Source organism: Schistocerca serialis, chromosome 3, assembly GCF_023864345.2.
Source record: "Schistocerca serialis cubense isolate TAMUIC-IGC-003099 chromosome 3, iqSchSeri2.2, whole genome shotgun sequence".
In the NCBI taxonomy this organism is placed as follows: domain Eukaryota; kingdom Metazoa; phylum Arthropoda; class Insecta; order Orthoptera; family Acrididae; genus Schistocerca; species Schistocerca serialis.
In genome coordinates, this window is record NC_064640.1 from 72,335,081 (window position 1) to 72,356,819 (window position 21,739).

At 40.7% G+C, this 21,739-nt stretch overlaps 1 protein-coding gene across 2 annotated transcripts in view; it reads right to left on the bottom strand.

The window, feature by feature from the left end:
* Positions 1-21,739, bottom strand: part of LOC126469726 (carnosine N-methyltransferase) — a 184,781-nt gene that overhangs the window by 118,238 nt on the left and 44,804 nt on the right. The gene's annotated exons all lie outside the window — the stretch shown is intronic.

Consider the following 21,739-nt stretch of genomic DNA (forward strand, 5'->3'; position numbering starts at 1 on the left):
GAGTTACCTTTACCCTCGGATCATTGCCTACTCAGAACCCTCAATGTATTGAAATTCGTTTATTGTGCAACTGCATTTCTTGAAACTATAAGGGATAGTATTTTGGTGCACTTTTAAACATTCATTGATGCTATCAATTACATTACATGATTCCTTATTGCCTAAAACATGAATTATATGAAACCTTCAAATTTCCATAGTATGATATTTGTCACAGTTATGATATATCCTCCAGCTCATATAAAACATAAATATGAAACCAAGTATCTCTCCTCTGAGTTGTCCGGCACATATTCTCTGGGATTTTGGTAAATATTTTCTCTTTTGTTTTTCACTGTGTAGATGAATCAGCCTACACAAATATTGTTCATCATGTGTTTCATGTAACACATAGTGTTAATGAAAAATGTTGGTCTGCTTCCTTTTATGAACAAAATGGGAGAATTTTATGTGATCATTCAACAGAGTGGTCTCAAATTAATCCATTGCAGTATTCGGTTTAGATACACATATTAACAGGAACAGTAAAATATGAAGTATAATCAGTACCCCAGGAGTGAGTGAGTGAGTAGCACTCCTACATAGTGCCAGTAGACAGCACAACACAGGCCAGCACATGTGATGGGGTGACTCAGGATAGAAGGACATGACAAAGAAATATTTACAGAACATCATTTTATGGTGCAACCATCCGCAGCTTAGATGACACATGTTAACGAATTTCTTTAAAAATGTTTTATTAAAATCTTCTAAAAAATTTTTGGAAACCATGTTAGCTGTTGATAATCCTTTATTCCAAGATTATACACGGCCAGCTATGCAACATTGTAATCGCATCTTCAGGTAAAAAAAAAAAAATCTATGAAAACATATGTTGATTTGCAGCAAATTAATAATACCAAACATGTTGGATACCCACACCAGAAAAAGAGGGAGTGAAATACTTACACAGCTAATTTAACATTAGGCCTTTGAAATAGTACGGTCTCCCAGTGTTCATATGGCACTTGTCATTAGCATTGCCAGTTAAAATGGATGTTGAATAATCCAGAAAAAGAAAACCAAGAATTAGTGGTTTTAGGCCATGTAACAGTCCACTGCAAGTCACACTCTTAGACCTAACAAAGGCAACATAGCGCAAGAAACTCAAAAAACTACAGAGGAACTAACTTACACTAAAGTACAAGAATGATGGCTCAACACTAATGCAGAATTTGTGAAAATAGCAAAAACCACATATAGTGACTGTGGCTCTGCCTGCAGCAGGAAGGTCATACCACCGCATTAAGGTGTGAACATAACCAAGTGTTGGAGAAAACTGATGTTGGGCAATGTGCCACGAGAGAGCGAGTAAGAAGTAGGGGAATAAAATGATAGAGGGCATGAAAGTGGCGAGGAAGTAACACTGCTACATTTTTTGTCTATGTAATGACTCCCAACCTTTGTTTCAAAACTGTTACTTTCCTCTCTACCAACATATTCCACTATTTCTTACTTGCCCTTTCACAGCACATTGCCCAACATAATTTTTCTCTGGCACTTGGCCATGTCCATACCTTCATGCAGTGATACGACCTTCCTGCTGGAGACATTTTACAGCACTGGTGAGGCGTCATTCCTTTACTTTACCATAAGTTAGTTTTCCAATACTTTTTCAGGTTTCTTATGTTATGTTCCCTTTTTAGGTCTAAAAATGCGACTTGCAGCAGTCAGTTATATGGCCTACACCCACTATTTCTTGGTTTTCTTTTTCTGGATTACTCAACATACATTTTAAATGGCAATGCTTATGCCAAGTACCATCTGAATATTGGGAGATCATACTATTTCAATGGCCTAATGTTCAATAAGTTATGCAAGTATTTCACTGCTTCTTTTTCTGGTTTAGGTATCCAACATGTTTGGTATTATTAATTTGCTCCTAATTGATACTACATGTTTTTGTAGCTTTTTTCACCTGAAGAAGGGATTGCAATATTGTGAAACCAGTCATGTATAATCTATGAATAAAGGATTATCAACAGCCTATGAGCTACCATAAGTTTTTTAGACGATTTGAAGAAAACATTTTAAAGCAATCTGTTAACAATATTTACAGATAATGTAAGTGTTAAAGAACATGTTTTTAAACAAAATATCACACTATATTAATTTGAGATCATTTTATTGAATGGGCACATAAAACCTCATATTACAAAATATTTTGTTTATAATAAGAAATTTTTCATTTACATTGGGCTTCTGCTTAAACAAACGCAGTATCACTTTGAACTGATTCCATCTACACATTACAGAAACAAAATTTTAAATACTTGCAGGAACACTAGGTAAAAATATAACTGATGGGTCTTAGGAAATCACCTGTTCTTGATTATTCTTCAAATCAACTATAAATATAAACACAATCTTCTTCTGATTAAGTACAAGTCACAGATAAACTCAAGCCTCAGCACACCATTCAGGATTAATAGTGTAGATTTATCTTCTCTCTCTCCCTCCCACCCCTGCCAATCTCTTTTGTTTATTACGTTGTACACAAGCCCAATAATTTTACGGCACTGTATAGAACTCACACTGCCATGTCCAATGTGGATTGCCATCAATTCAGTTTTCTGAGATTGTATTTCAAACACACAAATTCACATCTACTAAGCAAACAAGTCAAGCACAGAAAATCACAAGGCTGATAATTTTCAATGACATGAAGTACACAACAACTGAAATTCTTTGCAACAGAAGATATAGCAACAATATGAAGGTAAAGTAATGAAAACTTCAGTTACCATTAAATTGAATATGCTATAATAATATAGCAACAGCTTTTACAAAAAAGGAGAGAGATTGGCAAAATAATAACTATTAGATACATGCACACAACATATTAAGGCAATAATAATTCTATTTATCAAGAAGTGACTGGTGAAATAAAATGCGGGAAAAAAGACACTGTTGTGACTCGCCGATCATTCAAAGCGCCGCCGCCCAATTACACACGTCCTCTACATGCGGCGCTGTCTCCCAGCCATGCAGCAGCTGCGCCACCTAAGCGGCCAGCCGAGCAGTGGCCACTAGACTGGGACTGAGTGCTCATTCAAATGCTAATGTGTACACATGTCTTGCTCGTCAACTTACTCTGTGACTTATATGTGTTGTGTCATTCTGAAACATATTTGTTAAACTTGACGTTATAACAATTGGCGACGAGGATGGGATCCTGCGTCTTTGTCCTTTGCCGAAATGTGCTCACTTCTGTCTGTCTATTTTCAAAAGCAAACGCATGTGGTAGCCTCTCACGTGGCCTTTTATCGTTGTCAAAAACAGCCACATCAATCCTATCGCGCTTGGGCTGCTGAACTTCATGGCCTCAGTCGAAATTGCCAATTTGTTACTGACGTTCACAAAGAATCCTATGCTGATTCCATGGTACGGGATGCTATTATCCGGTCGGCGCCCGACAAAGAAGTTCAGCAACGTGCCCTTCAGTTGGCGAATCCGACTCTAGATGAAGTTCTCTCCATTGCACAGTCTTTTGAAATTTCTCGCACCGCTGGGGCGCAAATAGAGGTGTGGGGTGATGTCGGGGAAATACAACCTCTGTGCACTGTTGACGACACGTGCGGCGCGTCCCCGCCGGCCAACGTGGCCGCAGTGCGCTCCCACACGCAGCTTCGGCCTAGCCGTAAACAACCCGCTAAGAAACTGCAGCAAAACCCCTGGCAACTTCCTTCATGTCCGCGGTGTTTTACGAAGCATTCACGCGAGGATTGTCCCCAACATTGGACTGTGTGTCACAAGTGCAAAAAGAAAGGTCATGTGTCTTCCGTTTGCAAATCTGACCGCATACATGATGTTCATGAACATGACGCTGATTCTGTGTTGTCTGTCAATTGCACTTCTTCCCTTTCAGCGAAGTTATTCCTCACTGTCCAAATCCTTTGTCGAGATGTTCGCATGCAAGTGGATATCGGTTCTGCTGCCACTATAATTAATTGTCAGACGTATCTTCAGTTGGGTTCTCCACTCCTGTCACCTGTCACTCGGCAATTACGGACGTACAATAAACAGAAGATTTCTCTCTTGTGACAGTTTAATGCTGAGGTATCTTACAAATCCGTCGTTCGCACTGTTCCCATATTTGTTGTCGACCAGAGCAATGCAGAAAATCTTTTTGGTTTCGATGCCTTTCGCGTTTTTGGGTTCTCCATAGATGACTCTGTCAATATTGTCTCTGATGCTATTCCTTATGCTCAACTGGATTCCTTGTTGACGACATTGTCGTCCCTTTTTTTCTTCTGGGTTAGGCCGTGCAAACGACTTTGAAGCTCATATCACGCTCAAACCCACTGCTCGGCCAAAGTTTTTTCGGGCTTGGCCCATTCCTGTGGCCCTTCGTGATCAGGTAAAACAGGAGTTGGATCGTCTCACTACTTCAGGGGTCTTGCTTCCCATCACTTCCAGTGAGTGGTCCTCTCCTGTCGTTGTCGTTGCTAAGCCAAATGGTGATATTCGTCTCTGTGGCAATTTCAAAGCCACTGTAAATGCTCAATGCCTCATTGACACTTACCCTATGCCCCGTCCTGAAGAACTGTTCACTAAACTTGCTGGAGGCCAGTATTTTTCTAAAATTGACCTGTCAGAAGCTTATCATCAACTTCCTCTCGACGCTGCTTCCCGGCAGTTTCTGGTCCCTAACACGCCTTTCGGCCTCTATCAATACCAACGCTTGCCATTCGGGGTTGCTAGTGCCCCTGCTCTCTTTCAGCGATTCTTGGAACAATTATTCCTCCCTGTCCCTGGGTGTATCAATTACATGGGCGACATTGTTGTCACTGGCTCCACCACTAAAGAACATCTTCAAAATCTCCGCACACTTTTTCATGTCTTACAGACTGCCGGTCTTAAGTGTAATCTTCAGAAATCACAATTTTTCAGGCCTCTATCACGTACTTGGGGTTTCAACTCTCTCAGGATGGTATTCGTCCACTTCAGCAAACTGTCGCTGCGATCGATGCCCTTCCCCGACCTACATCTGTTAAGGAACTGCAGGCCTTCTTGGGGAAAATAGCATACTATCACAAGTTTTTACCGTCTGCTGCTTCGGTGGCTCAGCCGTTGCATCGCCTGTTGCATAAAAACGTGCCTTTTCACTGGTCCGTGTCATGCGAAGCGGCTTTCCAGAAATTGAAGACTATGCTGAAACAGGCCCCGTGCCTGGCTACTTATCGACCTGGCCAACATCTTGTTCTTGCCACAGACGCTTCTCAATACGGCGTCGGTGCAGTCCTTGCGCACCGTTTTTCTGACGGCTCGGAACAATCCATTGCTTATGCCTCCAAAACGCTCATGGATGCCCAACAAAAGTATTCTCAAATTGAGAAAGAAGCTTTGGCCATTATTTATGCTCTTCATAAGTTTGGTGTTTTTCTCTATGGCTCAAAATTTCATCTTGTTACAGATCACAAACCACTTGTTCCCTTGTTTCATCCATCAACGTCACTTCCCGACAACGCTGCACACCGCCACCAGCGTTGGGCTCTTTCCTTGTCTCGTTTCAAATATGAGATTCATTTCCGGCCAACGGCTCGACATGCAAATGCTGATGCTCTGTCTCGCCTTCCCATGGGTCCTGATCAGGCATTCGATAGGGACGAACTTTTGTGTTTCCACCTGGATGTTGCTGAGCATCGGGTTGTGGACGAGTTCCCCATCACTGGGGACAGGCTGGCGGCTGCTACGGGTTCTGACACTACCCTCTCCCGGGTTTTACGCTGTATTCAGAAGGGTTGGCCAGATCACCCGTCCGCTAAGACTTCTGATCCGTTGTGGAACTACTACGCTTTGCGCTACCGCCTCACGGCTAGGGATGATGTTATCCTCCTCTCCACCGACAATGTTGTGGTACCTGCGTCTTTGCGTGCTTCGGTCTTGCGCCTCCTTCACCAAGGGCACTGGGGTGTGTCTCGCACAAAATCTCTGGCGCGCCGTCATGTGTACTGGCCCGGCATCGACTCTGAAATAGCACACATGGTCGCTGCCTGCGGCACTTGTGCATCACAGGCCGCTGCCCCGAAGTCATCTTTGTCACCGTGGCCTTCGCCTGAGAAGCCCTGGGAGCGCATTCATGCTGACTTTGCGGGACCCTTTTTAGGTACTTATTGGCTCCTCGTAATTGACGCCTGCTCTAACTTTCCTTTCATTGTCCGTTGCATGTCGCCTACCACCGCGGCAACCACCAGTGCTCTCGCCCGCATTTTTTCTTTGGAAGGCCTCCCCTCTACTCTTGTTACTGATAATGGTCCGCAATTTGCCTCTTCCGAATTTGCGGATTTTTGTGCTCGTCACGGCGTTATGCATGTCACGGCCCCGCCGTTCCATCCACAATCCAACGCATGAGGCTGAACGACTGGTCCGCACATTTAAGGCTCAGATGCGGATCCTTCTGACTTCTTCTGCTGCTGATGATGCACTTCTCCAGTTTCTGGCGTCTTACTGTTTCACCCCCATGGGTGACCACAGCCCGGCTGAGCTCTTACATGGCCAACAGCCCCGCACGCTACTTCATCTTCTGCGGCCTTCCACCTCACGGCCGCAGGTGCCTTCACTTGGCCGGTTCACCGCCGACGACCTCGTCTGGGTACGGGGATATGGCAGGTGGCCAAAATGGAGCCCGGGCCGCATATTAAGACACTGTGGCAGATGCCTGCATGAAATCCAGACGGACACGGGTGTTGCAGTGCGTCATTCGGACCAGCTTCGGCCTCGTGTGCCTGCAATGCCTGTTCCGAATGCCGCTACACCACCTTTGGCTCTACCTGACGCTCGGGATCTTGGCATCTCTCAATACTCACAACGCAGCCCTCTCACTGTCATCGCGATGCCAACACAAGAACGGACGCCACCAGGAGACGTGCCCACGCAGGAACCAGATGACCATCCTCTGTCAAAACAAATCTACTCGCCTCCTCCTCCAACGGACGCCGACACATCGCCCATGTCTCCTGTCATATCAAACTGGACTTGCCGCAACGGGCAGATTGATGCATGGGGCCCCAGCAGATTCGACCCCTACGTCTCCTGTCATCTCGACCCGTTATCATCGGGGACACTTCTGTCCGTACGGGAAGCCTCCTCCTCGAGACTTTACGGCGAGTCAAACAACGCCTATGGACGTTAGCCATCTCCAGGACACCTCCATCAAGACCAGTGCAACAATTTCAAAGGGGGGAAAAGTGTTATGACTCGCCGATCATTCAAAGTGCCGCCGCGCAATTACGCGCGTCTTCTACGTGCGGCGCTGTCTGCCAGCCATGCAGCAGCTGTGCCACCTAAGCGGCCAGCCGAGCAGTGGCCGCTAGACTGGGACTGAGTGCTCATTCAAATGCTAACATGTACACATGTCTTGCTTGTCAACTTACTCTGTGACTTATATGTGTTGTGTTGTTCTGAAACATATGTGTTAAACTTGACGTTATAACAGACACCACTAAAGTATAGTCTTACTGATGGTACTGGTAATTTATACGTTAATACACAGGGTGATTTTTTGATGCAGACTAAAATGTCATTTGCAGGAACTGAGATAATTTGCAGACAAAATTTCCTGTTCCATTTTAATTGTTTGGCCAATAGCTCAGTCAATAATTATCAAAGGTTTTTGTTTATAGGTATGACCTTCAGAACCTGCCTGCAGTTAGAATTGGCAGCCATGTGTAGATGTCAGAACAAACCACCACGTGGGAGACTTTCTGGTTCATGTTGTCAATACAAGACAGATATGTACAAGAAAAAGTATGCTACATTCACTTGACAACATTCAACACATAGTGCTGCCAGCCAACCCTGGTGCAAGTAGTGTTCTCAAAGTTACAACCCTCATTTGATTGGTTCATCATTGACAGTTTTCATGCATTTTACACCTAATATTCTTAATTTATATCTTTATAATGTGATCATCTTAGGTGTCATTTATGTTCTAAAGAAAAGCAGTGATAGCTCCATAAATATTAGTTTGTGTAAAAACTGTACATAACTTTCATTACTTTTCAGCATAATTGGTACAATGTTCGATTTTCTGTACCCATTGAACAGCCAACAATGCACAGATGGGTACTGCACTGAAAAGTGCTTGGACAACTATACTTCAGTAACAGATTTGGAAACATACAAGACAGCAGTTCTAGAAGTCCCCCAACAACAAATTTTTCAACTACATTAAGCAGTTACAGGGAGTACAGGTAAGAATTAAAAATGAATGGAAGGGATTGTAAGAGGATATTTCAATACTGATTGCATCTGAGATAGTTCTGATCAAGGATAGTTACAAACTCCACTGTCAGACATCAGTTTTGCCAAATCAACTGTTACAGAGATCACAAGAATTATTTGGTCCTTGAAAAGAAGTAACTCTTTTGATATGGATGTTGTTTTAATCAAAGTACTAAAATCTTGTGCTTTTCTGGATGCACGTGCAATGCGTAACAAGTTGATGAGTCAAGGTGTGTTTCCTGAAAGACTGAGGTATGTGGTAGTAACAGCCATTTATAGAAGTTGAGATAAGCAATTATCAAGTATAGACCTACATCTTCACATGTTCTCAAAAACTGTTGATAAGTTAACTTACAATATAATACTATATCATCTTACTGAGAATAACATTTCATTACCTTTATCTGGCATCAGTAGAGATTTCTCTACTAAGAAAGCAATATATTATATGAAAAACTCAGTTCTGGTATAAATGAACATGGGAAATTAACATGTTGCCATTTTCTGTGATTTTGACATGATATCCAAATGTATAGACCATAAAATTGTCCTACAGACACTAAAATGGTATGATATAAAGGACATTTCCATTCCATCAATGGAGTCTCATCTTGACAATAGAAAACAGGTTGGCACATTGACAAATGATGCCAGACAATATGCCACACAATAAAATTGGCAAGTGGAGCATTGGGTTTTTGTGACTGAGGGTTGGTTGAGCTGAAACAATCTTTTTTATTCAATCCTTCAGTTTCAAATTGCTCAAGCATGCAATTTTCGGTTTTTGGAATATGAGAATTTTGACCATACAACATCTTCAGACTGAACTCTGCACTGGACATCAGAGCTCAACACAGCTCAACCAGTGCAGTGTCAATAGCAGTGACATTGAAATTCTTGAGGGTGGAAGACAAATGGAAGGCACAAGTGATTTTGTTCTGAAACAGAGACCTGAATAATAATGTGATCTACTGAAAGTTTCAACTTCCTTCTCACTCTGACTAGGAGCACAACTGATTGGCAACATTCATATTAAAACACACCAAATAAAAACATACAATGTTGTTTGTTACGTGTAACCTGTAGTGACCAGTAAACTGTGTCTTAATCAGTGCCACAAGGTGGTCATAGTTTGTGTTAAGTGGCAAACACCGATTATGCATATAGGAATAATTACCAATGGTGATCTACAGAAAGGTTTCAGATTCCTCTTCACTCTGACAAACAGTGCAACTAGCTGGCAACATTCATATTTAAAACACTCCAAATAAAAACGTGCAAAACCCACAATTTAAATATTTGATCAGCAATACATTCACTGGCTACAACTAATTGAACACTTCAAGAAAGTAAAATTCTGGTATCAATGAATATTTAATCTCAAGGCAGACAATGCACTTCAAGTCACAATCTAGTGACTCTGATTAACACACAGTTTAATGGTCACCACAGGTTACAATTAATAAACAACATCCATAGCAGAGTTAGTTACATACGTAACCCAGTACCCAGTTAATAGTAATGGTTGCTGCGAATTAGTGGCTACTCACTGAGCTACACCTAAACTGACTCTTTAAGCTAGCTATTGATGTTTACGAACTTTAATGATGGTAACGTCACTTACAACTAAGGCAGTAGCCAATCATGGTGTAATACCCCTTACAACTATCAGACAATAAGCTTCTTACCCTAAGACAGCACTAGCCGGGGCTTTTCTACATTTTCAATATATACTGGGGAAAAAACACCTTTATAACAACACAGCCTTTAGGCGGATCACTACTGACCATAAAATACAAGCTTACAACAGTAGCCTTGCTGGAAATCAACCCAATAATGCCGATTTATGATGAGAACAACTCTAGCTATATGTATTTACAGTTAATCACTCAAGATAGCCGTTGAGCAATGTGGGTGAACCATGGTAACAATCATACATTGTTACTTAAAATTAATCTTCAATGCCTGACAAGAATTGGCCTGTAATGCCAAAACACATGATGACAATATTCAAGGGAGACACTGATTGACACAAAGCAACAATTTAAACTACACACACACTTAACACATCCAACTGGACTGAGAAAAGTTCATAAAGCACAGCCAGCCAAAAGGCAATGCTTGCTCAGACATGGCTATCATAAACAACACATCCTCAGAAATACACGCACGGGCACATCCTACCAAGCCCCACTCTAACCACATGTGGCATAACCAGTCTTAATTATGACAACCACATTCAATTACTGTCGTTTAACATTCAAAACAGTACTGCAAGTGAGACTGACTGTTTCCACCCAGATGACATGCAGAACTCATTCCCTGTCAATAAACTCACTGATATAGGGAATCATTACACGGTTTCAGTCAGATTCCGCAAACTGAAGTATCCCAATAGACAAGTGATAATACTTAACACCAGACAGATGAACTATTGATAAACAATCCTCCACATGGTTCACATATGAAGAGACAATGTAAATGTCTCAAATCACCAACTATGTGTCATTGCAGAAACTTCACAATTGTGCCAGAACCAATTTCCCAAGATGCTATACCATAATTGACCAGAAACACATACGCTCACCAAACTCACCACAAAAACTCTTGTAAACCAATTTGTTGGTACCTGCACTCAGAAACAAATATTGCACTACAGCCGGTGAAACATGACTGATGCTAGCCAGTGCTTCCACAATTTGTGAGTTACAAAGCCATTGGGCAGCTGAGAGAAATGAGTTAAAAACACTTCTACTTCCAGGAGAATATTGAATAGTATATAACTTCACTCTTGTGCACACTATGGCCTGATGGGAACCCAACACATCAACATCTACTTACGCCACTTCTCGCCTCAGTGATTCCAGGAGGAAAAACCCTATCACCACAACCGCTAGAGCAAACCAGTACTGTTAGTGAATTCTGCTCTACTGCATGTCATCAGTGGGAAGACCCCGTCTCCAGCTGCTGCAAGTCTAAGGTGGTGAAAACAGCCATCAGGCAACACCACTGCTAAAGAGAGTGCTGCGTGCAGCAGGAAACAGGATTTTAAATTCCTCTAAAGCTAGGAGCACTTGGCTCAGCATATTACACTAAATTCTGTGGGATATTGGTGGACTCTTCAAAAACTGTGATGTTAGATGATGGCACAAGTATTGTGATAAAGGACCCTAACACACTGTATAACATACAGAGCCAGGAGAATACCATAGTAGAACAGGTTCACAAATTGTTCATGGCAAACAGTTTAACTGTTACTCTTACAAAGACTCATGTTATGAAACTAAAAACAAATAACAATGACTTACAGGTTCCAAAAGTAGAGACCTATGAGCACACACTGAATGAGGCCCACGTGCAAAGTCCCTATGCAGCTAGGTGGATAATAAAACTAAATAAGATATCACCAATACGTAGACAAGTTAACCAAAAACATCAGTTTTTACTGCTTTGCACTTAGGAATTTCTCTCCATATGCTGAACTTCAAACAGAATTTCTAGCATTCTTTGCATACCTTCATGTAATATTGTTCTTCCAAACTCTGGGAACATATAATGGAAGGTTGGAACAGACACCAGTGGTAGTGATGTATTTATTCTCATGGAAAAACTCAATAATATCTAGTGACTTCATTACAGAAAACAAATGTGGTGTAATCTGAGTAAAAGTAAACATCAAAGGCAGGTCAACCATGGTATCCGCTGCTTCTATTGACCATCTGCCTCAAGAGCTATAGTAGCATAGCATTTCAGAGAAAACTTGGAGAAGATCACGGTAAGTTTCCGGATGATACTGTTATAATATGGGAAGACTTCAATTTGCCTGTTATAGAATGGGAATAGCTTATGACTAAAACAGGCACTGCCAGAGATGAGGATTCATATGAGATTGCTCTGAATGTATTGACTGAAAATTACTTTGGGCAGATAGGGAACTATCTCACGAAGGGAGTTTGTTAGACCTGCTACTAACTAACGGATCTGAACTTTTAGAAACAGTTGAGGTAGAGCAAGACATTATTGCCAGCAGGCATTACTAGGATTGTTAAGAAAGGTAGGAAAATATTTTTACTTAGCAAGAGTGAAAGGAAACAAACTGCAAAGTTTCTGAGTAATCAACATCAAATACTCAGCTTCAAGTATTAAGATATGAAGCATAGATGGATAAAATTCGAAAGCATTGTAAAATATGCCTTAGACCAGTATGTGCTGAGCAAAGTTGTAAGGGTTGGGAATGACCCACCAAATTTACTAGCCATGTTAGAAAATTGTTAAGAAAGCAAAAGATGCTTCATCACAGATTAAAGAGAAGTCACTGTCTAGCCGACAAATATTTTTCCACAATGACTGACATCCATAGAGTCCTCTGCTCAAGACACACATTTTCGAAAATGTATTCCTCAAATTAAGACTCTAGTCAGAAATGCCCTCATTGCTATCACTAGACTGCTTCTTATAATCTCCTCACATCATCCGCCATGCATTACCATGCATTATTCAGCTTCCTTCCAAGATAGAAGAATTTCTTCACATTGTCTACTTCAGTTCACATTTATAGCTGATTTCATTCCTGGTACTTCTCATCACTTTTGTCTTTCTTTGGTTTACTATCAACCCATATTATGTGCTCACTGAACTGCCCATTCCATTCAGCACGTCCCATAATTCTTCCCCATTTTCATTAAGGTTACGACTATCATCAGCTAATCTTATCATTGATGTCCTTTCACCCCCGATTTTTAATCCCCCAGCTGAACCTTTCTTTTATGTCCATCATTGCTTGTTCAGTATTCAGGCTGAACAGTAGGAGAGAAACACTGCATTCCTTGACTTATGAATGTCAAACATCTTGCACCACTTCACATCGTCACACACTGTCAAATGCTTTTTCTAGGTCAACAAATCCAATGAAGTGTCTCAATTTTTGTTAAGCCTTGCCTTTACTATCATGTGCAAAGTGAAAACTGTCTCCCTTATACACATATACAAAGTAATATAGAAGCAATTCTTATGATTTACAGAACGAATAGACTAGCACTAATCATAACTGGTTGTTAGTATACTTTGCATACAAAGGTTGCACTAGCTGCTTCCGCCTGTTCATGAAAACCTGACTTGCTCAACATCCCTGAAGGTCTGTGTTATTGACAGGTTTTATGTAACATGACGTGTGACTGGATGACCAGTGTATTGACATCTCACTGTCCTTTGCAAAATTTGTATAGATAGAGAGCTTATAGTCCAGTTCACATCACAAAATGGCTTAAGCCACTGCTTGGGTACACATATTTCATCAACATTTTACAAATATCTGAGAATAGCTCGCAAATACAACAGGTGTTGTCCTTGTGCAAATTCCTTTGCCATGGAAAAAATCTCCATAACTTTAATTGAATCTTACTCGTGATTTTGACTTCAGTTATCTGCCTTACATATTCATGTAACCTTTTTGCAACAAGTAATACGCAGCAGTTCTGTATCTGAAATTTATACTGGTAAGATACATTCACAGAATACAGACAATGCTTTTATTGGTATGTTTACAAAGACCACCATTTATCTTACAAAACCATCTCACCATCTATGGTGGAGGGGTGCTTTGACTTCAGCTGTAATGCCCACACATGTAACGAATACGACAGTGGCAGTAATGATGACACTATGGTGTAGTCTCAATGCTAACAATGGTAGTTTATGTCAAAATTCCAAATTCAGCTAATTTGTACATAATTTTGCAAGTTTCTTGTGACCTTGCTGTGGTGATATGAAACATTTCTTTTCTTTTCTAAATGTAAATTTAATCTCTACACATCAATCTTTTGGGAATGAAAATTTCTCTGACTTTCTAGTCAGGAGCAATCTATTCTTCAGCAGGAAAGAGCCTGTCTGGCTGCTGCTTGTTGTTTTTATATTATTTACCCATCACCTTCTTGCTTTTGCTTCTTGAATTTCACTGAAATAACAACTGGTACATCATCAATATGTGCGAACAAACCACCTGCTTCGCTGTCCTCTTTCAGCAGGGTTATGTAAGATTTGACAGTTAAATGAGAAGAATTGGACAGCAGATAGAACCTTGTGGACAGCATTTTGTTATCTTTAGCTGCCCAACTTCCCACTCAACAGTTCATCCTACACAGTTGTAGGGCAGATTGTTGAAAGGGCTTAACTGGACAAACTTCCCAGGTCACCAGACATTGTCAAAGGCATCTACAATGTCCATCATTATAGCAACTGCATAATTCTTAGCAGTGTCATCCAGCTAGCATGCAGTGATATCTACTGCATCATCAACAGAGCTATGCTTTCTAAAGTCTGATTGATATTGGTGCAGCACATCGAGCTCTGCATGCAGACATGTGGAAATCTCTCCTGGACTTCTGCTATAGTACTCATGATATAGGGTCTACAGCTCTTCAAATTTTAAGCATATTCATCATTTTTTCTCATTATGGTTCACACTATTTTCCAAATTTCCAGAATGTACCAGAGTACACGTGGACCATTAAAAATAGATGTCAAAAGAGGCACCATTTGCAGAGCTACACACCACAAGATATCTGGATAAATACTATCACGCACACAACTGTGTCACTTGTATTCACATCAACATAGAAAATGTGTAATTACTGTCCTCTGGCATTGAAACTGGAATTTACAGTGTTGTTACAAAAGTCAAAGAGATTTAAATACCTAATACTGACAAGCTTCCACTGGCTCACTGGCCTCCTGAGGTATTAACCTCCTCCCCACCGCCCTCCCTTTCCCCACCCAGCTCTCTACTTGGGAGATTTCAAAAGTCACTGTACAATGTGGAACTACAATTTCAATGACCAGAATGGCCTTGCACTACCTGACTGGATAGAGGAAAACAGCCTACGTATCATATTTGATGCATAGGATAAGGGAACTTTCAGATCAGCAGCCTAGGGCAGAGACTCTCAACACAGAATAAAAATATCCAAACAGTAAGCAAATCCAGAATGGTACTATCAGATTTCCCACACAGCCAATATCACCCAGTAATATATGAAATAAGCATACAAATCCTGGAGAACCTATACATCCCATAACCTAGGCAGAACTTCCAAAAGGCAAATTGGGAACAGTTTTCATAAGAACTTGACAAGGTTGTAAGATAGATCCCACCAACATCTAAAAATTACAACAGATTCACAGGCACAGTGATTGCAACAGCAAAAAAGAATATACCATGTGGGCACTACAAAGAATACATTCCAGGATGGAGCAAAGACTATGCTGAACATTTTGAAACCTACATAAAGAATGGTGATGCAGACATAGCCAATGAACTGCTAGAGAAATTGGACAATGCACGAAGAAACAGAAGGATTAAGTCAACTATTGAAATACATTTTTAAAAAATCTAACAGGCAAGCATGGAGATTACTGAAGAAGATCAGTGGAAGCAAACCACCTGTCAAAGTAACTTGTCCAGTATCACCTGATGAGATAGCAAGTAGAACTCTATCACTATCTAGAGCACCACAAGACAAATATCAAACACAAAAATTTAAAAAGGAATACAGACATACACAACAAGTAACATCATAAGAAACTGAGTACTCTCTGACCTTTGACACTGAAGAACTGTAAGTGGCTTTCAGTGATGTTAAAATGGGTAAGGTGCCTGGTTTTGATTGGACCCTGAATCAGTGTGGGAAGGAAATAAAGAAATGGCTGATAAAATTTTACTCATGCATACTAACATTGGATTGCCTGCCAAAAACTTTTAAGATTACTAAACTAATGACAATGCTGAAAGCAAACAAATCATCAGATAAAGCAAAAAGCTACCACCTAATAGCTTTTCTCAGCAGCTGTACAAACCCCTTAAACAGCTACTTTTGAACAGGATGGGTTCACAAATCCTAGAAGTTATCCCACCAGAGCAGGAAGGTTTCAGATCAGACAGGAGTTGTACAGACCAGGTTTTGAGCCTAACCATGCACACTGAGGCTCATATTCTAAATCAAAAAAATAGTGGTAGCTTCTGCAGACCTAACAGCTGCCTATGACACTGTGTGCAAAGAAGGGCTTCTACACGATTTAATAAAAGTAGACCCATCCTGAACCACACTGAGACTTTTCGACAACATGGTTTCAGATAGAAACTGCCAGGTGATTAATAACATAGCCAAACATAGGAAATTATATAATGGGCTGTCTCAATGATCAGTACTAGCATCAATCATTTTTAACCACTACATCTCTAATCTGCTTGAAACACAGTCACGGGAACTCAGCTATGCTGATAATATGACTCTAGCTGTCCTGAACAAGCAGTTAAAAGATGCTGAAAACATTCTCACTGCTGATTTAAATAAAATGCATGGGTATTTCACTAAATGGAGGCTAATACTGCACCCCAACAAGATCGATGTAGGATATTTTCATTTGAACAACAAAATGGTGGGATAAAAGCTGAACGTTCACATGATCAACACTGAACTCCCCTATCAGCAACAACCAAAGTGCTTGACAGTTACTCTAGATAGGACCTTATCAATCAAAGACATCTTGAAAATGTATCCCATAAAATAAGATCACACAATAATCTCATTCAGAGGCTATGCAGCACTAACTGGGGAACATCAATGGATACACTATGCACCTCTGCACTTGCTTTAGTTGAACTCTGCAGCTGAGTACTGTGCACTAGTGTGGTTAACCAGCTAGCATGTAAAGATGGTGGACATCCAGCTCAGTGCTGCTATGAAGATTATAAGTGGATGTATACAGACTACCGCACTATATTGACTTCCAACAATTACCCATATAGTTGCACCTTCCCTTTGGAGACAGGAAGTTTTGGTGAAGAAATGTATAAAAGCAATGAATAATTCACTACTTTCCATCCACAAAAGTGCCCCAATTTTGGAAAAACTCAGCTTCACTCTAGAAACATTCCTCTGAGAGTGGACCAACAACTGGTAGCTACTAATTTTAGCAGGGATACTAAATGGCACAAGAGCTTCAGTGACAGTCCCTCATCCAATAACAGTGATCATGTCAATCCAGTAGAAAACCCTAAGGGCTTTGAACTTCCATGGTAGATACTGTAAAGCATAAACAGACTTCGAACGAGACATGGAACAGGTGCAAACAATCTCCACAAGTGGGGAAAGCTACCCACTTCTATCTGTGATTGAAGGGCTCCAAGTCAAACCGTCCAACACACCACCCTGGACCGTGAACTAAGAGCCTATCTCGGTAACCTAGCTGACTTCCTTATCACCGCATCATACTGCCTCCAATGCAACACCAACCTGTAAATCAGAATATGAAGATACAAGTTACGCAATTTACCTACTATGATGTTATGTTCTGTTTTATTGTATTCTACATCTTATCTATTTTTATCTTGAAACTTCCTGGAGGATTAAAACTGTGTGCCGGACCGAGACTCGAACTCGGGACCTCTGCCTTTTGCGGGCAAGTGCTCTACCAACTGAGCTACCCAAGTACAACTCACGCCCCATCCTCACAGCTTTACTTCCGCCAGTACCTCGCCTCCTACCTTCGGCCGGCACACAGTTTTAATCCACCAGGAAGCTTCATATCAGTGCACACTCCACTGCAGAGTGAAAATCTCATTCTATTTTTATCTTATTTCATTCTGCATCCTTCATTGACGTATTTTTAGTGCAGCTTATCACTGATCATATGACCAGAGTAAACCATGTGTATAGCACACCGTATGCTGAAAAATACTGTTAGCAGGATCTAGAGATTCATAGAGTTGGCTGAGGCTACCTCTTCCTCCATACGATTAAGGACAGTACCAATGTTATGATATTCTATGTGCATTTGCTTTTGAAGCTAGGCTCTCTGCTGACCCCACAAACCCTTACTCATCTTAGAGTTGAAATGTGTTGTATATTTTACATGCCACAATGCGGCACAGGGTAGCCGCGTGGTCTAAGGGGCCTTGCCATGGTTCGCGTGGCTCTCCATCATCGGAGGTTCGAGTCCTCCTTCGGGCATGCATGTGTATGTTGTCCTTAGTTTAAGTTAGATTAAGTAGTGGGTATGCCTAGGGACCGATGACCTCAGCAGTTTGGTCCCATAGGAACTTACCACAAATTTCCAAAATCTCCAAATGCCACAATGAGTAGCATTGTCTCTGAGAATAGTATTGTGTTTTGTGTTTGTAATCACAAAATATATTATGCTTAGACAGATACAAACAATACAACTCACCAGGTCGGTGGGTACGTGCCAGGCTTCCAAACCGAAGATCAGGAGTCCGATCTCTCAGTCCTGGGAATTTCTTTTTCTGTCACTTATTGGTTCTTTCAACTCCGGCAATGATTTGTTAATGTGAAAATTGCCAGGCTGTACTTTTTCTGGTATGGAGTCCATATTAAAATGTAGGCTCCCTATAACTGGCTGGGAAAATCAGTTCTAAGGTTGGAAGGAAGCAAGGGCAACCCACCTCCAACAAGACCCAGCTTAGTATAGCACTGAGGGTGCTCAAATTGACCTCCATGATGACGGCAGTGTGACTTTTTGGTATCAGACCATAGATCAGATATATAACAGTTCTTTTAAAAAGCAGAGAAGCAAAGAGATTTTTTTAATTGAAGTTGCAATTATTTATTGTCAGTAAAATGTTTTCTTCTAATATAATTGACCAGAGCTATTTTTTGTTACATAGAAACATACATATTAACTTGAGGATTAAAGAAGATTATTCACCAAAAAGCAGAAGCAGTGGATCATTGATAGGCACACACAAGAAAAGGAAAAGTTGCTAGCTTTCAGAGTTATCCGTCCACACGCACGCACGCACGCATGCACGCACACAACACACACACCTCTGTGCTGGAAACATGTAGCGTCAATAGATGTAGGCACCCACTTGTGTGTGTGTGTGTGTGTGTGTGTGTGTGTGTGTGTGTGTGTGTGTGTGTGTTGGTGGGGGGGGAGGACACATAGGTGCAGGCTCACGTGTGTGTGTGTGTGTGTGTGTGTGTGTGTGTGTGTGCGCGCGCGCGTGCATGCTTTAGCTTGTCAAAGTATAACACCAAATCTAGCAAGTTTTCCTTCTTTTGCATGTCGTATTGATGACTAAATGCTTCTGCTTCTTGGTGAGTGGTCTCCTTTAATCCTATAGTACTTACATTCTACAAGAATTTTCCTACAACAAATACATGTATTTCTTTGTTCCTAATTTATTTTTCCTACTTTCCATCCAAAAATAACAATACTTCTGTTATTTTAAATTCAGTTACTATCTTCATACCCAATCTTCTTCTTCTTCAGTAGCTCTACAGCCCTTGGTGAGCCTTGGCTTCTTCAACAATCTTCCTCCACACTTCTCGGTTATTTGCTGCTCTTTTCCACCCCCGGACTCCCATATTGCTGATATCCATTATTACCTCATTGATCCATCTTCTTCTAGGTCTACCTTTTCGCCTAACTGAATGGATCATACCTTTCATCATTTTCTTTGGAATTCTATGCTCTGCCATTCTCTCCAAGTGTCCTAGCCATCGTATTCGCTGTGATTTCACAAATTTTACTATGTCCCTGCCTTGTATTAACTCTTGTAATTCGGCATTGTAGCGTATTCTCCAACCTTCTTCCTCCCTTATTGGCCCATAGATTTTGCGTAATATTTTCCGCTCAATGCTTCTTAGAGCATTTTTATCGTGTTCTGTCAACGTCCATACCTCTGAGCCGTATGTGATAACTGGGCAGGCTAGGGAAAAAAAAAATATATATATATATATATATATAGCTTACTTTGCAAATATGCAGCTTTTCAAAAGTAGCCTTGTTATATATATATATATATATTAGCAATTTAGTTTTTCTTGTAACAAGGCTACTTTTGAAAAGCTGCATATTTGCAAAGTAAGCTCTGTTTCCTGCTTGTATTCTTTCCCTTATAGCCTTTCTAATACTGTTATCATTTGTTATTAGGGCTCCCAAGTAGTTAAAAGAGGACACTCCATTGAAGCATTTCCCATTGATGTTTAGGTTTTTAGGGGTTCTTCTGGCCTCAGATTGTGACATTACCATATATTTTGTTTTGTTTTCATTTACTATGAGGCCAATTTTTAAGGCTTCTGTTTCCATTGCCCGGTATGTTTCTAGGAGTGTGTTGGTATTTCTTCCTACTACAGCAATGTCATCAGCATATGCACATATCTGGCTAGTTTTCATAAATATGGTGCCTCTTTTGTTGATTTTATTTACTGCACTATGCAGGGCTATGTTGAATAGGACAGTGGAGAGACTATCCCCTTGCTTCACATCTTTATTAAAGTCAAAGCTTTCACTTGCTCTGCTAAGGACCTTTACTTTCGCTCTTGTCTCTGTCATTGTCATTCTGATTAGTCTTATTAATTTAGCACATATACCAACTTCTTTCAGTACTCTGTATAGTTCTTGCCGATTTATGCTGTCAAAGGCTTGTTTGAAATCGATGAATAAGAAATGCAGATCCATATCATATTCATAGAACTTTTCCATCATTTGCCTTATCACAAATATTTGATCAGTTGTTACTCTGCCCGGTCGAAAGCCACACTGATATTCCCCTAGTATGCCTTCTGCACACTTCCGTATCCTTTCGTTTAATATACTTGTGAAGATCTTATAAGCTGTACTTAGGAGTGTTACACCTCTATAGTTTTCACATGCTGTTCTGTCCCCTTTCTTATAAATGGGGACTATTATTCCAATTTTCCAATTATCTGGCATAGTTTCTGTTTCCCATATATCTGATATTAATGTGTGCAGTTCCTTTATTACAGCCTCACCACCAGTTTTTATTAATTCAGCAATTATGCTGTCTTCCCCAGGGGCTCGATTGTTTTTTGACTTGCGCACAGCCTGGGAGACCTCTTGTAGTGTTGGCTTTCTTGCCTCATTGGTTTCATTGTCTACTTCCAGCTCCACTCTTCCCTCCTGTGCAGCTGTCTCTTCATCTTCTAGGCTGGTGCTTAGTGTATCTTTGAAATACTCTGCCCATCTTCCCACTATCTGTTCTTCCTCCCTTATCATTTTCCCATCTTTACTGGAACAGGCCATTGTTTTTGGTTGGGATCTATTCTTCATTTTGCCTATGGCATGATAGAACTTTCTTATTTCACTCTGTTCCTTTAGTTCTTCTAGTTCTTGAAATTTCTTCTTATTCCACTCTCTTTTCTTTCTCTTGCACAGTCTGTTAGCTCTTCTCTCAAATCCAATCATACCCTTTTTATAGTTCCACCCTCTTATAAAACAAAAACTGCTTACACACTGACAAACACAAAACTACTATTATAATTTTGGACATTTTATTTTTATGCCTTCAACAGGTAACAGTAGATTTTAAATAACTTTCCTCTTCTTTACATTTCTAATTCCCCTAAAGCATACACAAACACAATAATTTCATACGATTTTTGTATACAAATACAGCAAAAACTTCCGACAAAAACAGAAGGCAGTAGCTCAA